Raw genomic sequence first — 12,154 nt, 5'->3', positions numbered from 1 at the left:
GAGAGAGGCTTCCCTTACCACTGTATAAGACTGGGATATAGCCAACTAGAGAGGAGCTAGAAGTCAGGCATTGCTCCTGTTGCCCGGGAGAAGGCAAGTACCTCCATCCTGAACTGCCCACAGGAGTCACATACTGCAGAACTGTAGGAAGTTTGTAGGAGCTGAGGGGTCCTCCACCAACAGCTAGTAATAAAACAGGGACAACAGCCCCACAACCGCAACCTGCCACTTGCCTGAATGAACTTGGAAGAGGACTCTGAGCTCCAGTGAGAACCACGGTGTCTCTGACACCAAGATTGCAACCCTGTAAGCCCCTGGACAGAGGATTCACCTAACCTCTGTCCAAACTCCTGACCTTTGGAAAATGTGAAATAATAAATTATATATATATAAATATATATACGCACACACACATATACATACATATATATTTATATTTATTTATTTATTTTAATGAACACAATACCTTTATTTATTTATTTAATTTTATGTGGTGCTGAGGCTTGAACCCAGTGCCTCACATGTGAGAGGCCAGGGCTCTACCACTGACTACAGCCCCAGCCCTAAATGAGTCATATTTTAGGCCACAGAGTTTGTGAGCATTTGTTACACAGCATTAGGAAATAAACACAGGCAGGTTTGGAGGTGAAAATAATAGTTCAATAACATGCACACCTATTCAATATTAACCGTGGAACTAACAACAACAACAAAATTGCTATCTCAGATGACAATGGGAACAGAGCTGGATGATTCAGAGTGTTTGGAGGCTGCTCAAGGGGTATTCAAAATGTGAAAAACAGTGGACTGTAAATGTGGCTGTGGGTAGCAACATATTTATAGAGTAGAAGATGGAGTTCCAAGGAGGTAGAAGAGTTGCTATAAAGGTGGACCCAGGAGGAAGGATAAATGTGCTACAAATGTGGAGAATGGAGGGCAGATATTGGGGTAGGACCTCTGCAAGTATATTTTTAATTTTCCCTCCCTCCCTCCCTTCCTCCCTTCCTCCCTTCCTCCCTCCCTTCCTTCCTTCCTTCTTATACCAGGGCAGTCACTGAGCTACATCCCCAGCCTTTTAAAAATTCTTTATTTTGAGACAAGTTCTCATTAAGTTACTTAGGGCCTTGCTAAATTGCTGAAGGTGGCCTTGAACTTGTGATACTCCTGTCTCAGCCTCTTGAGCCATTGGTTTAATTTTCTTTTTTGGGTTGTGCTTCCATATTCCCAGGGCCTTGTGCATATTAGGCAAATAATCTGCCTTGGAGCTGCAACCCTGGCCTGTGATTTTTTTTTTAAATAAAGCTGAAAAAGACTTTGGGCTCTAGTAGAGCTGAGGGCTCTAACTGAAAAAATCCAGTCTATCAAGAAAAACTGCTTATAAATCACTGCAGATAAACAACGTTCAAGTTTTGCCAATCTCCTTGCCCAATTATCATGTAAACATTCTAGCCAATTGATGGTGCCATACTTGGAAGCAGGCCCAACTACCTCAATGCAGCATGTTTTCTTGAAGGGAGATTAGAGCCGAGGACCTCCATGGCTAACACAAATGCAGGTTGTTTATTTTAGAAATTAATTGACCACTCATTTTGCCAGGGGAAGAATGAGAGAGTTGGGCAACACAGTTTTTAGTGGAACTAATGCTTGTGATTTGAGACAAAGATCACATAGAAAAGAAGCTGTACTGACTTTGGTGGAATCTTCTGGAAAGAAGGGCATGACAGGTTCCATATCGATGATTCAAGCCATATAGCACAGAGTGTGAGAATAAGGGTCCAAATTACCCTAGTGTAAAATAGAAATAAAAATTAGAAGAGTAAATGTCTATTTTTAGTTAGGTCACATAAATAGAATTACTTTTGGTATTCCTCGGGTCTCTAAACAAGCTGAGGCAGAAAAGCCTGCTGAAGCCGTAAATCTTCATCACCAAGCAAACTGCAGCTGCCCTGATCACTGTCCCCTCTGACCTTAACAGAAGAAATAAGACACAATATTGTGCTTGGATGGGTGAATTGAACCCATAGGAAAATTAGGAAATTATTGATAGTAGTTATGGTTTAGAGTGACACAGTATAACTCTTTGGAAACTAAAACAATTAGCTTTTCCTCAATTTTACCTTTATAATTTTTTTCCCCCACAAATTGTTTGCCTATGCAAAGTCTTAGAAAATGTCTGTTGTTTGAATCCTTCAAGTAGACTTTGCCCCTTAGTTGTCCTAATTTGCATTGTTTACTTCGTAAGTTTTTCATGTATGTGTGTGTGTGTGTGTGTGTGTGTCTAAGAACTGTGCAATCCATTGCAATAGCATTACAGGCTTTCTTTAATGTTTTAACTCTTCACACAATATAGATGTGTCCTGCATAATCCACTTGAATCAAATGTATGAAATATGTTATGTCAAGAGCTTTGTAATGTTTTGAACAACTAATAATAAAAAATAAATAAAGTAAAAAAAATGTGAAAGCCTCTTTCTTATGCCCAACTTCTAGTACTTTTCAAGATATGTGGAATTAAAAACTTCAAGTGTCGAAGAAAATGTATGCATACTTTTGCATCTTTAAATTTGGTTCTCTCATCTATTTAGTCTGTGAAACAAAAGTAAAAACTTAAAAAATTGAATTGTGTGTATCATTTTTTAAACGGAGCCTCATGTTTTAAGAAAACGGCTGTGATCTGTGTATAGGTCTTATCTCACTGTTGATGTTATTCCTTTCTGATTATACACCAGTCTTGGAAGCAACCATAAACCAAGGCATCATAATTTATGTGGTGAAGCTGTACGATGCGCTCCTGTTTTATATTCAAGAACTAGTGAGGAAGGCAGTGTGGTTGTGCAGGATGGACAGTGGCAGACCATGTCAGAGACATAAGAAGCACTGAAAAAACAGGGATTTTTAGCCATCACAAGACGACTTTGGATTTTATTTTGATTGAGAATCAGAGGCTGTGAAGCACAGTGAGCAGAGGGGTGAGCTGACCTCATTCATTTTTACTAGTATCTTTTTTGGTCTCTCTTAAGGTTATTATTTAGGAGGTCAAGAGCCAAAGCAGGGAGAACAGTTAAATACTGAGAAATCTCAGTGTAACCCGATGGGCTACAGTCATGGTGGTGGCAGTGAAGTGGCTAGGTTTTAGTTTTTCCAACTTCTTCCCCTCCACCTCTTCAAAAGGCCCTCATTGTGATCTTGACACTAGGCTGCCACATGACGCTGTTAAATCTGCATTCCTCATTTTGTGATTCTGCAACTTGTATTTGGGGCAAAAATGGGAGTTCATAACCCACTTGAATCAAATGTATGAAAGATGATATGTCATGAGCTTTGTAATGTTTTGAACAACCAATAATAAAAAAAAAAAATCTGCATTCCTGCCTCCCGGGTGCTCTCGAATAGGCCTGCGATCTGAACAAATGACAAATGAAATGTACATGATCCTGGTTTGAATCTAATCTAACAATAGATTTAGGGCCTTAAAAATTGAAATTTTGACCCATCTTTTAAGTCAGGATTCTTCTATTTATTTTTTTTCCCCTGAGTGTTCTTGTTCTAGCAGCTCAAAGAAAGAGTTGACACTTGTTTTTCTTCTTCAAGAGCATATTTTAGTTATTCAATCTTGGACACTTAATTTCTCAGCATTTAAAATCTTTGACTGAAGCAAGCTTCTTTTTAAAAAAAATCTGGGAAAATATACATAGAAAATTTACCATTATAAATTTTTTAATGGTACAGTTGAACAATATTAAGTATGCTCACATTGCTATGTAAATAATCTCCAGAATTTTTTCATCTTGCAAAATGGAAGCTCCACACATTGAACAATTCTCCTCATCACACCCCCACCCCACCATTCTCCTCTGTCTCTATGAGTCTTACTATTATAGATGCTTCATATAAATGGAATTATATGCTATTTATCTTTTCGAGGTTGGCTTATTTAACACAGCACAATGTCCTTTTAAAGACAGAATAATAAATAATTTATTTTTAAATGTAACTCTTTTTGGAATAACTCCTAACCTAGAAGGAAGAGCTGACTTAATTGACAAGAACACCCAAAATTGAAGCACTATTTAATAAAGACATCACCACTGACATGCATCTTAGAATGTATGAAAGAAGTTTATGAATGCTACCTGGAAGAATAAGAGACATTCTAGCACAGGGCAATATATAAAGAAAAATGTGTTCTAATTGATCTCATTCTTTTGAATTCCTAAAAAGCCATTCTTATCAGGTACATAAACATTTTTAGATGGTTCTATAAAATTGCTCAATTCTCAAACATCAAGTGGATCAGGCAGTATTTTAAATTAGCTAGGTGAGTTCAGATTTTTTTCTATGTGAGTTCAGATTTTTTCATTGCTCCCGCTTCTTAGAGTCCATTGATGTCCTGATTTATGGAAAATAATATTTTAGAAATATTTCCTTTTTTGTATGTCAAATATCTAAGCAAAAAGAATATATTTAAACTCAGTCTTTCAACAGGCATATCTTGCTCTTTGTCTCTCCAGCGTTCCTCTTCTTAATACTATTTCGAATTTCCTTTGAGAAAACTCCCTTCCCCATTCTCAGGTATGGGGTTTGGGTGACACCCATTCCCAGCTCCAGTGGGTTCTTACCAGCTTTAGACAATAACCGTAGTATTTTATTGGTTCATAGATGAGCCCATTCAGAGCTAAAGAGGTGGAGGAGACTTTGCTGAAAAAAATCATGTTCTCCTGAATATTCTGTTTCACATGTGAATTCTGGAACTGGAAGCCATTAAGCTACTCCAAGAGCTGGTCCAAGTATGAATCTAAGAAAAAGAACTGATTAGAAAACTAAGGATGATGCTAAGATGGCAGAAAAAGAGTGAAGGACTGAGAACATGTGTGTTCCCACTGTCATGATTCAAACCACTGGATCAAAACTCATTTCTGGCACATTTACTTACTTGAGCCAATATATTTTCTTTCTTATTGGAACATCATGAGCCTTACTCTAGGGTCTACTTCACGATTTCACGGAAAAGATGTATGTGTATGACTGTGTGTATATATACACATGTATGTATATATGTGTATATGTCATATATATATATATATATATATACATATGACAAAAGAGATATAATGTAGATGTTACAGAAGAATAGTTTGGTTAGTAATAAAAGAGAAGATGCAGAACTACTATTGGAACATTTGGAAGGATGATGTAAGAATCCATGTGACATTTTACTCAAAATAAGACAAAGCATGCAGCATAAATCAAAAGATAGCAAACTTATCTATTTATTTATTCACTTTTAGGAACAGCATACCTTTTGCTTCCAATATTTTGGGGCAGCAGCAGATAAAGGGGGCTGCTGATAAGCCATTGCAATTCTTACTTTCTTTAAGTGACCATACCCAACCAAGACTCCTAAAATGATTTGTCAAGTTTGCATCTTAAAAGCATTGGTCTGAATAGCTCATGTGAGGGACTCAATGTCTCGAATTTACCTAAGATAAACAGAGTAAATAAAAGGTTATTTTTCTTTTCCAATGTTGTTTTATTTTCCTTAAATAAAGGATGAAGACTAGTGGGTACACTCTTTGCATTCATTTATTTCTGCTTCCTTCTAAAAGCCCATTAAAATGATAGTAAAGCAAAAGAAGTAAAGCAGAAATCTACCAAGGGAAAAAGAGCCCACAACAAATGATAGATATCAGCCAAGTTTAGGAAGGAGCAAAGCAGATAGAAAAGTATCAAGACTGGAGAGGACAGAGAACATAGGAAATGAGCAGGGGAATGTGAATTGGTAGAAGCCACTTTGGAAAACAGTCTAGAATTGCCTAGTAAAACTAAAGATACATATCCAACTGTCAGAAATTCTACTTTCATGTCTAATTCCTTGGGAAAAATTCTTTCATGTATGCACCAGAAGATAAAGCAGTAAAAACTGGATTAACTCAATTATCCATTAACAGTGTAAACAATAAATAAACTTGAGTGAATTTACACAGGAAAATTATATAGTAATAAAAATGAATAGCTTAATCTAAAAGCAATAGCATGAAAAATCTGAAAACTTACCAAATATATTCTACTACAATAAGTGTAATTCCATTTATATAGTGTTAAACATCAAGTACAATAAAAGTACATTATTTAGGGATGCACATATATAGTATACATGGAAAAGCTATGTGGAAAAGCAAGGTGATAATTAACACAAACAAATAAAGTAATGATGATCTTCAGAGCAGAAGAAGGGGATGTAACTGAAAAGGATATTCCAAGGAAAGTTTCAAAGAGCATTAATAATTTTCTTCTTTAAGTTGAAAGGAAGATAAGTGATTTAAAAAATCATAATTACTATGTGCATACTTTTCTGTGTTTGTACTTTATTTCACTCTCTCCCTTTTATGCACCAACAGGGAGGTGGGAGAGAGAAAGAGGGAGAGGCAGCAATAGAATGACATTACACTTCTCAACACTGGTGCTGGAATCTCACAAATGATAAAGCTGTACATTAGTAGAAAGTCAGTAGAGAGTTTCAAGAATGGAAAAATAACAAAATACCATTAGAAAGTACCATAGAGATAAACACTGCAAAAAATAGAACTATTAAATGATTTTCAAGAGGTTGCCCATGAGAGTGGGCTCAGATGTGGGGGAGGAGAAGGCAGCTCTGAGAATTATCTTCTTATAACATTGTTCTATCTATAGCTACATTGCTTTGCTAATTATTAAGCAATAAAAAGTAATAGAGGAGAATTTTTTTCTGATTTTGTTTCTTTAATAAATGTATTGTTAAATTTAAACACAAACTTTTATTTTAAATTGTATTAATGGACAAATTTTAAGTATTTTCTCTCATATTGCCTTTTTTTTTAAACTTAGATATCACATTATCTATCTCAACATATACTAGAATGTTGTGAAATTATTACATAATATTTTGGATAAAGTGGCTAATTCTTTCTTTTTGAAATCATGCCTTTCTCTTTCAGGTATAGTCGGGTGGTTATGTGGGAGGGCTGGAGTCAGACCCCAAAGAAGGAAACCTGAGTTAAATGGACATTCTCTCCCATATCAACTGTATGACCTGGACAAGTCACCTGAATAGTACTTCTGTTTCCTTATCTATAAAGCAAAGATTTGTAAGATTGCTGTGTGTAACACTGATTTAGTATAGTTGCCTTTCTGTATTCCAAGATTCTGCAGTTATGGATTCAACCAACAGAGGATTAAAAATATTTTTAAATAATTGCATCCATCTTGGACACATAAAACTGTTTTTCTTGTCATAATTCCTTGTTCCTTAAATAATAAAATATAACAAGTAGTCTCAGAGCATTTACATTGTATTAGGTATTATTAGTAATCTAGAGAAGATTTAAAGTATATGGGAAAATGTACATAGGCTATATGTAAATACTACATTATATTATATAAGGTAGTTGAGCACTGGGATTTTGGAATTTGTAGGGATCCTAGAACCAATCCCCTGTGGATACTGAGAGACAGCTACCTATGAAAGTTTTAGAATTTTAGAATACCTGTAAAATTTTACCTGACATGTTCTGAATTCTCTAATAAATACTAATTTTGATTGTTATTACTAGGCTACTTTTAAATTCAAGATTAATAGTGATTTCTATGTCTTTGTGAAACATAGGCATGCCTTTAAAGTGGAGTACTAATCACACACATACAACTTTGGGATGTATTTATTAGGAAAATAATGCAATTTTCTTGGCATAAACAAGTCTTTGCTTAGGTAATATGGATGTCCAAATGTTTTACTTTTACAATCAGATTTTAATAGCGTTCATATCACGGGCAAGATTCTTTATGCCCCATTACATATCTTCTTAGTTTTGCTTTGGGGACTAGTGTGCAAGTATTTAAAAATGTTCTGGTACCATTTTGATCTAAAAACTATTCTCTTTTTCTGCCAAGATACAAAATGAAGGTGTAAAGACGGTTGTTATTTTCGAGGTTTTTCTATCCTTTTTGGTTAGGAAGACTGTTTCTGACTCTGAATAAAACCAATTATTGTTATTTAATTTTTTTTCAATCAACAATAATCAGGCCATGCTTGCTCTTTTAAAACAATTTTATTATGCACATGAAGAATACAAAGAAGTTTGTTTTTAACCCTTATTGAGCTGATGGTTTAGTAGGAGAGAGACAAATATATCAGATTATAAGCAATTTTAGATATGCTGTAGAAGGAATATGCTTAATTGCCGGTTGAGAATTTAGACAGTAATGAAATACACATTTCACTTTGTGATGCCAATTTATAATTATGTAAAAGGAAATAACACTCAGTGTACAAGGTCATATCCTAAGAAAAAGGATTAAAAAATGTTCAGTATTGTTGAATTTTAAAATGGGAGTGGATTTTGTTTCTGTGTTACCAATTTTCTAAAAATCTAGAAATTGTCCATGTGTTGCAGGATGGGGACGGGCAGAGGAAAGAAGTATTTTGGTATGTGGCTTTAGAAACTGTGTCCATTTAACTCAGGGATCTGCTAGGAGGTAACAGCAAAAAGTTCAAAAAGACACATTTCTGCAGCAAAGCCCCAGTGAATGGGCATTAGGGTAATACCAAAACTAAGTGTGTGTATGTTAGTGAATTTTAGTTATGATTATTCAGACTAAATCTAAATAATTATACATTCCCTCCCTTTCCCTGTGTATTTGGTCATTATAGTTAGTGGACCTTTTCTGACTATTTGAGAAACACAGTCTATCACTTCACTAGGTATGACAAGGGGCCTTTCCCTGAAATTTTCCTTTATGGTCCTCTTTATCTTTAAGGTTGAGTTCTTTTTTTAAAATTTATATTTTAGTTTTAGGTGGACACACTATCTTTATTTTTTACACTTACGTGGTGATGAGGATCGAACCCAGAGCCTCGTGTATACTAGGCGAGCGCTCTGCCACTGAGCCACAACCTCAGCCCCAAGGCTTGAGTTCTTTAGTTACATACCTCTTTCTTTAAAGAGCTCTTACTAACGTTTTTACACCCCCAACCATGACTCCCAAAGCACCCTTCACTTGGACACTAATAACCTTTCTTCTAATGGCCTTTGCCTGTTTTCTCGGCTGCCTCCAGATTCATCTGAGTCATGTACTATTTGAGAAATTTTGAGACATTTGTGAAACTTTTTTATTTCTAAATAACACAGGAAATAGCTGTCATAGAACAGTTCTCCACTGAGCTCTATAATAATATTCTTCATGGAAATTATTATCATAAGCTTTATATATGTATTTTCGATTTATAGATTATGTCAATCTGGTAAATATGTAGAATATTCTCATCATCTTCTCTCTTTAGTCTCTCATCCCAGGTAGCACAATGGGACCTTTTTGTACATTAGTCTTGTATTTGTAGAAGATATATTACCTTGACTCAAAGCTTTGAGAAGAGAGAAAATCAATTGGTAACTCTCACAAGCGGGAGTCATACTTAGTAAAAAAAAAAAAAAAAAAAAGATCAGTCAGCAACATTTAGATGTTGTCTGGATTTTACTTCTCTGAGTTGGTTGTGTTTAGTACTCTGAAAACTTAAACAGGTATGCTGAAACATGTTGGATCAACTTAATGGGTTGGTTGCAAGTCTGGACATAAACCTCAAGGGGCCAGGGAGCTAGTGGGCCACTCCAGGTCTCCCTTTCCCTGGCTCCCAATGAGCACACTGCAATCATGCTGTCATCTGGGAAAGCGACCTTCTAAATGATTTCCCCCAATCTTTACAACTTGTTCAGAGCCCCTAAGTTAAAAAGAAAAGAAACAACAACAACAAACAAGATTCTCTGTGGTCCTTGGTGAGTACCTGGACATTTGCAGTCTCCGAGTCATGTCTAAGGATCTAGAAACGTCTGACTTCAATGTCCATACAGCAAGAAGTAAACACAGCAATTTACCAATTGAGTTTTATTAGCCAGCTGACTAACCCACTGTTTTTCCTAGAACATTCTGCCGTGCATGTTTTAACAAGGCAATGATTAAAACATGGTTAATTAACTTTTGGTGGAAAATGCTCACGATGTTCTGTTCAAAAAATGAAATGATTCAACACTGACTCTTTGGTGCTGATAAAATCAGTGGCATTGTCCTAACAATATGCTAAACCAGTGGTAGACTCGAAGTCACAGCTTTATCAAGCTGTTAAACATGAACACCTGGAATGAATGACAGGATTATGATCACCTATGATTAGCATTGAGATGGCATGGTTCACAAATCCATATGTTCCAAGGCAAGGTGACATTATTTGTGGGTTTTTGTAATAGTGGAATTGCTAAGAGCATAGGAAAATTATTAACAGCTATTGTCCAAGTTAATTAAATGTAAACCCATTTCACATAAAAGCAACTTTAATGAGCTTGTATTGCTGACATTTAATAAAGTCAGTGACAGATATGGCTGCTGAAGGAAATAGAGTGCTTTGCTGGCTTAGGAGCCCTAAAGGCCATAAACAATTTTGAAATAAACAGTCAAAGCACAATTACTGACTTCCCTTTGGATTCCCTGTTGTCAATAGAAGTAATTATTCAAATCATTTTGGCTGCATTAAAATATATTTTGAAAAACAACTGTTGAAATTAAAATAACTGCTCTTTCACACTTAATTTTATTCCCCAAAGTAAATTATACACTTTCTAAGGTAAGTACAGTACCTTTTAGTTAGTTTGAAGTCCCTCTATCCTCTCTCATTCTTCTATCTTTTGTGTTTATTACAACACACAGCACGATGTAAGCACTCTCCCTTAGTTATTTATTGTGTGGTTATTTAACACCCCTACTGTGTGTCAACACCATATTAAGTGTTGAAGACTCCCAGGTCAATAAGACCTGACCACAGGAGACTGGAGGGAGCATAGAGTTGAGGTAAAGAGGCAATTAATGTCCTTACAAGGTAATGTCAGGTGTGCTCTGGGAATTAGTTCGGGGGAAAGAAAGTGGTTAAAAAGGTCCTTTTGAAGGACACCAAACAAAGTAAAAGGTACTGTATTTACTTTAAAAAGCATGCTGTGTGTTGTTGAATAATTACAGAAGTTAATACTGATATGATAAAAAGGAAAGTATTGTTTCACATTATCATTTGATTTGTCTGTGGTTACCTTTGAATGATTCAAATAAGTATATGTATTTGAAACTCTCGAAAGTCTTTTTACTCAGATGTGGCTGGATAGGACTTTTGATGATTGTTATGTTATCTTGATCACATATGCTATTTTTCTGTTTCATGCCTCAAATAAGTCACATGAATAAACCTCAGCACTCTTTAAAGCAGGTAGTATGGAGAAGACATGGAGCATAAGAGTCGGGGAGATTGGCCACAAGGAATCAGGCTGGAGAGCTAGGCAGGGGCCAAATAATGAAAGCTGTTGGCCTGAGGGGTTCAGACTTTACCTTTGAGGGAAATGGCATTGATGAAATGGTTGTAGCTGTTGTAAGATCACCCTAACAGAAGTTAGAGAATGGAGAGAAAGAGGAAAGATTGGCTGTAAGGTAGAAATGTGGGAGATTATTATGTAGGTGATAGAGGAGAGCCCAAAATAAGGGCTTAGAGGACTGCGGCTGTAGCTCAGTGGCAGAGCACTTTCCTAGCATGTATGAGGTACTGGGTTTGATCTTTAGCACCACAAAAAAATGAAGCAAATAAAATAAAGGCTTGATGTCTATCTACAATTACAAAAAAAAAAAAAAAGACATAGATAGGTAAATGGACAAAAGAGAAAGAATAAGATTATATTCTTTCTATATATGAACATCATATATAATAAATATCATTTTTCTCTTTTGAGAAATTATATATATATGAAAATACTATGGTATATATAAGGGAGACAGAATTGAACATGTGAGGTGAGAAGAGAGATGTCAAGGAGAACTCTTGGGATTTGGGAGACACAGTGAATGGAGAAGTTATTAAGCCTGGGAATAAAGAAGATCGTGGTCAGGATAAAGGTATGAATTCAGTTTTAGACTGAGTTTGAAGTGCTAGGGAAGATCTAGCCCAGATGTGAATAGGCAGATGTGTCCTTAGATGAGAGATGTGACTAGAGGTAGATTGAGCACAGAGAAGAAAGAATAGAACTTGGGTACAAGCTAACGCTGAGGCCTTAGAAATTCAGCATAGACACGGATCTTCCTCCATAGAGTATGG

The sequence above is a fragment of the Marmota monax genome, unplaced genomic scaffold (assembly GCF_021218885.2).
Source record: "Marmota monax isolate L192 unplaced genomic scaffold, Marmota_monax_Labrador192_F-V1.1 WCK01_AAM20220418_F8-fsc00040, whole genome shotgun sequence".
Lineage (NCBI taxonomy): Eukaryota > Metazoa > Chordata > Mammalia > Rodentia > Sciuridae > Marmota > Marmota monax.
This window is presented reverse-complemented; position numbering follows the sequence as displayed.